A 6537-nucleotide genomic window follows, 5' to 3' on the forward strand; every position below is an offset into this window, starting at 1 on the left:
TTATCGCACTGTTTATTGTCTGCTGTGTTTAGTATAACAATGTTAATGTAATCAATTTTCTGGGGAAAAAAATCATTTGGACTTCACATTATTTGCTCTACAATCTCAACCACAATTTTGGCTCCGGTGAAGAACACATTGTGGAACATTCAATTATGACGAGTGCGCCTTCAGAAGTCTTTTTTCGCTTTGTTTTGTTGTCATTTGTGTTGGATTGACTCTAAAGGCTCATTTGAAGAAGATATACTACTTCTACGTAAATGCAATCTCCTCAAAATGTGCACTAGATTATTAATGTTCAGATTCATATAATACATAGGACGAATTCAGTTCTAATTCTTCAAACAAGTAAGAGGAAAAAAAAAATAAAAAAAAAATAAAATTCTCCTTTAATTTTGGCTCTCGAGATCCATCTCACTTCAGTGTGAAATAGCAGAACATATATTGACGCGTCAAACACATGATGAAGTATTGAGGACACTAGACTGTTTTAAGCATTCGCTTTCATACAATGGACATCACTAACGACGTCAACCTTGTGGCAGTGTCTCTCGTTGCTTATATTCATCGATAATTCAGTGAGTAAAAATGAATTTCAGTTAGGTTGAAAATCCAGATCTCCATTCTTGGAGCGCCATCTGTACAGGTACCGCATGCTAATTTTTTTCAAAATTAACTTTATTCATTCCCGAACTGAAGCAGGTTTGTCAAATTCTTCATTCAAGACAGGGGCGTAGCTAGGAATTTTTCATCAAAGGGGTCAGGACCCACATGTTTAAAGTAGCTGTAACAGTCTTTCTTACTGTCACTACCAGACCTACACTTCAGTTCCATAAATTTAAAAATAAAAAATAAAATAAACTGGTAATGGAAATCGACAGAATATGATAAAATAAACTAATAGGTTGAATATATAATAATGACATTGTGTAATTTGTAACTTGGTGGTATTAATTAACTTTTAAGTTTTTGGTAGTACATTTGGATTCAATGTTGTAAAATAAATATATAGTGAATTTGTACCACAATATTTGGGTTTACAACTTGACCTCATTCAGGTATTAAAGGGATATTACTGAAGGTGATCAAGGCTATGAAACTTATATAATACAGTTCATGCAGATACACTAACGAGTGGGTGCTTTTGGCAGACGATAATAATGAATTCTTTGTATTAGATAGAGACTTATTTGGGGAAAAGCTAGTCGGTGCTACTGCTCCTAGATCTCTACAAGAGAGGGACCCCAAATAAAGAGATTTCTAAAATTCTGACGGGTCAGCAGCTTTTAGTCGTTGTTTTTGTTTTCATTTATAACAGTTGTTATTTTTATCGGCAATATTTGAAATATTACGTTTGGCAACTCTCATCCAAAGCTCGTGCTCCATCGGTTGTTACACTCGCCATCTTGTATCCAAGCCAACACTTTCAACACAGTTCCTAGAATCTTTAAATATATATACTGGCCTGAGTTTGTGTCTGTCGCTGAATATCTCGACATATTGCCAATTAGAATAATCTTCGTTTACTTAAAACATTTAGAATGACATGACTTTTAGCCTCTTCATCATAAGTGATAAGAATCAGAAGTTTTACTAATATATAGATATTTAAAAGTATTTATTTTTTAATATATTTGCATTTTAATATGTACATTCTTTGGGTGTCCGCGGGCAGCATAAAACACTCTGGCGGGCCGCATGTGGCTACTAAGAATGTGTCATTAGCAGGTCGAGAACCAACACATGAGCACCCCCCCCCCCTCCCCATATAAAACTTCAAAAGCAAATATTTAAAGGGAGGTAATGAACACAAATAAACAAAAAAGAGAAATTACACACACCAACTATTTTTTTAGATTAAAAAAATGCTTGCATGTAGTAATGTCTTTGTTTTATTTATACTTTGCGTATTGCAAAATGCGAAATTTTAATATGGGTAGGTAATTATTTTACTTTAAAAAATGTAATATTGTACTAAACTTTATTATAGTTACTTTACTTAGATAATTAAATTTAGCAAATTTTGAAGTCTATTTATTTTAATCACACAAACATTTGATAAAAGTAGAATTTTTAAACCTACTTAGTAGGTTGTTAATCTTGAAATTCTTATCCAACTAGTTCAGGGCATTGATACCTCTTCTTATATTGATTTAAATTCTTTTGCTTTAAATTCATACACTCGAGTCACTGGCTACATCACGATATAATATTGTAAGAAATGAAATAGACTTGAAAATCTTATTAATTATCTACATCACTCAAAATTTGTCAAAAAGGGATGTCTAGATGAGCAAGTCAAAAAGCCCTAGTTACAGATTTGTCGAGACACCTGCTACGTTGGACACAAACATATTTTCTAAAGACCTATTCCATTCTTGAAAGTAAGAAAATCCGAAAATCTTTTACGGAAAATGTCCTTCAGAAGTTGGATCATTTGTTGTTGTTGTTTTTTTTTTTTGTTGTTGTTGTTTTTCGTATTGGAAATATACAGTTAGTTGTTTGTGGCAAAATATGTCGGTCACAGCTACGGCTGCGCAGCCACGGGAAATACTGCATTCCTCACTAATCTTCGGACTCGAAGACAATTCTTATTATTATAATGTTATGGGGGCGTTTGACTTCTGAACCTGAAGTCATGGGTTTAAATGTTGCTGAAAATTGGGATATTGAATTTCGGAATTTTCAGGGCGCCCTTAAATCCACCCTACTCTAATGGGTATCTGACATTGGTTGGTGAAAGTAATGTCGGTTGGTCGTTGTACTGTCCACATGACACCTTACTCGTTGGCCAAAAAAACAGATGACCTTATCATCATCTACCTCACAGATCGCAAGGTCTGAAAGGGAACCTTTACTTACTACTGATCATGTTATAGGACAGTACAGGTTGGGAAGTGGACAAGAATGACCTTTTCTCCAGCTAAATGAAGAGTTGCAAGTTCGTTTGAAAGTCTCTTATGCCAGCATGAACACGTACATAAAGAGAGCTGGTAATTTGGTGTTGAGGTCATTCAGACGTGCTGATCTTGTAGTTTGGTGTTGAGGTCATTCAGACGTGCTGATCTTGTAGTTTGGTGTTGAGGTCATTCAGACGTGCTGATCTTGTAGTTTGGTGTTGAGGTCATTCAGACGTGCTGATCTTGTAGTTTGGTGTTGAGGTCATTCAGACGTGCTGATCTTGTAGTTTGGTGTTGAGGTCATTCAGATCCCATAATCATTAATGATCGTTCAGACAACTTGCTTTGATTTCTCAGTTTTAAAATTGTACACATTTCAAGTAAGAAAACCGTTTCGTATCTGTCTCAGAATGAAGTCTTTATATTCGGACTCTATGTCAGGAAATCTATTCAAAGCATGTCTTCCAGATCAAAATAAAAAAAAAATGTTGAGTAACATGGAAAAAAAATAGAGTACTTAGTGTATTCATGATAAACCAGTTACACAGACTTAAAACTCAAAAAAAGGATCTTATCTCTATTTTATCTTATCTAAATCCACATCACTCAATAAGTAGCATTTATATCCTTTTATTAATACCAACTAAAACAAATAATTACCCATAAATAATTGATTAACATATTAACTTTTTGGCTGATTCGTGTTTTATTAGGTACATCAAATAATTTTGCAAACTTTCAACTTGATCCAAAAATGGATGAGTTCTCGTGTACACAGACAAACAGACCAACAGACAAAGTGTGATGATATCAGATTTGTATATCGTTCCAGTAGTTCAAATTTATATCAATACAAGCAATGATTTACCATTTTCTTCATTCATGTATTAAAAAAAAAGTGTAGTCATAGCAACGGTGACCTATACATGCGAGACATGGAAATTATCAGCAATGGTCAAGACAAAATGTTGCACAGTAGCAATGGCCACCGCGTGTTTTAATGTAACAGAAATTGTGTCAGAAATTCATTTCCAAACGTGCACTCGACCACTTAGCCAGGTTGTGACCGAGTGCCGCCTGAGGTTTGATGGACATGCTCGTTAACAAATTATGACGACTCAGATGTCTTTATAGCTTAATTAATAAGCAACAAAATATTTAATACTGACAAGCTGGAAAGATTTCCTGTTGTGTCCAAAAGTGTGTAAATGATGTTGAAGAGAAATCAATTCGCCCTGCAACTATTGAGTTCAAAAACTCTTTTTGGGCCTCCGGAACGTCTTCAGCACTGACTTTGAAATGACCTCTGACAATCGCAAACGGGATTGATAAAGGTATTTTCGCAGTAAGAAAAACAAATCGTCTTTAAAAGTCGTCATCTTTTATATACCGCATGCAAACCTTTAACAGTAATGAAAGTGTGTCAGTATAATTCTAATAATTTTGATTCAGTTATCTTCCTATTCTACCCTCGAATGACAATTATGGTACAAAAAGTATTTGCAAATGTAACGCTTTGGGTAATTTCAAATCATCCTTTGACATCAAGTGGGGTCACTAACCACATGTTAAGAACCACTGTAATATTCTGTTTGAACTAGAGAGTAAAATTAAATGTTCAGCAACAAGAAACGTACTGCCACTACAAGTCCTACACTATAGTATTATAAGATGAAACATTTGTATCTATGAAACTTATGGCCATTACTTAAAGTTAGAATTATTACTTTACTATCGCTAAATTATGAAAGTTCTGTCATACTAACTACTACATTTACACACAAAAAATGTTTTGTTACATATTATTAAATTATACATTGAATAAAATTCCATAAGTGTATTTTTATAAAAACAAATGAACGCTTTGTACGCTTAGCGTATATTAGCTTCAAATATAGTTAACATACATATCCTATGCCCTTTAAACTTGCTATAGTTACTTTAAAAGTTTAAACAAATATTGTAAATTTTTGAATTTAATTTAATTGTAAATTGAAAATCAATATGTAGCCACAATCTTTGAATGCCTATCCTTAATAGGCCTCTTATTAGTATCCAACACTCCGACTTTCTTACATGGAATGATAGTTATAGTACAACCGTTTAGTAATGGAGTAAAGGCATTCAAAGAAAAAGAATCACATTCCTATCTCTTCCTCTCCCCAAACCTGCCTCACGCGATCACCGTCCACACTTGGCAAGCCTCTCTTCTCATTCTCTGCATCACACCTCCATCTTTTGAAAATTGCAAGCAGTGATGGGCAAACTGTTTAAGTAGAGGATAAATAAAGAAAACGTTGGCGGGCCATAGCAGTTTCAGTAAATCGATGAAGAAGAAGACGTAAACACTAGATGGGAGAAAGTCAAAGAGGCATTTAAAACATTTAGCCAGGAGACGCTTGGGAAAGTAAAATATGCACATAAAGAGTGCAGAGTGTCTCAAGAAGATTTGGAAAGAAAAGAAATCCATTCCCAATCAAAGAGTGGATCTCAGCCCAGACTTTCTCAAGGAGGTTTGGAAAGAAAAGAAATCCATTCCTAAACAAAGAGTGGATCTCAACCCAGACTTTCTCAAGGAGGTTAGGAAAGAAAAGAAATCCGTTCGCAATCAAAGAGTGGATCTCAGCCCAGACTTTCTCAAGGAGGTTTGGAAAGAAAAGAAATCCATTCCCAATCAAAGAGTGGATCTCAGCCCAGACTTTCTCAAGGAGGTTTGGAAATAAAAGAAATCCATTCCCAATCAAAGAGTGGATCTCAACCCAGACTTTCTCAAGGAGGTTTGGAAATAAAAGAAATCCATTCCCAATCAAAGAGTGGATCTCAACCCAGACTTTCTCAAGGAGGTTTGGAAAGAAAAGAAATCCATTCCCAATCAAAGAGTGGATCTCAGCCCAGACTTTCTCAAGGAGGTTTGGAAAGAAAAGAAATCCATTCCCAATCAAAGAGTGGATCTCAACCCAGACTTTCTCAAGGAGGTTTGGAAAGAAAAGAAATCCATTCCCAATCAAAGAGTGGATCTCAACCCAGACATTCTCAAGGAGGTTTGGAAAGAACAATTTTCCATTCTCAACAATGCCAAAACTAGAGCGACTAAAACAAAGGCATAAGAAAAGCATGTAGATGTCAACAGAGTGGCCAAGGAAGGACAAAAAGAGTAACATAGAAGAACTTGCACAGGAAGCTGAACAGGCAGCATACTATAGCAACTTGAAGATGTAAAGCAGACATATAGATGGGTGCAATATTTCCAGGAATTATTGAATAAGCCAGCAGCTATAAATCCCCCTGACTTAGAGACATTCATTTATGATCTCCCAATAAACTGTGACAAGCCTACTAGAGATGAAATTGAGAGAGCTATCACAAAAATGAACAATGTAAAGTCAGCAGGACCTGATGACATTCCAGCAGAAGTCTTTAAAGCAGACCTGGAAAGTTCAGTAGAGCTGCTCTAAAAGCTTTTTGAAAGGATATGGGAAGAAAAAGGATTTGCCAGCAGAATGGAAAGAAGGATTCTTCAAAGAGGAACAAAAATATTTAATATTTTGGGGTTTTGGCACATCGGCACAATGTAGGCCATGTCGTGCCCATAATCTGCTTTATTGATCCTTATGAAGATTGAAAAGTCGTTGTGATT

The sequence above is a fragment of the Biomphalaria glabrata genome, chromosome 14 (assembly GCF_947242115.1).
Source record: "Biomphalaria glabrata chromosome 14, xgBioGlab47.1, whole genome shotgun sequence".
NCBI classification, from domain to species: domain Eukaryota; kingdom Metazoa; phylum Mollusca; class Gastropoda; family Planorbidae; genus Biomphalaria; species Biomphalaria glabrata.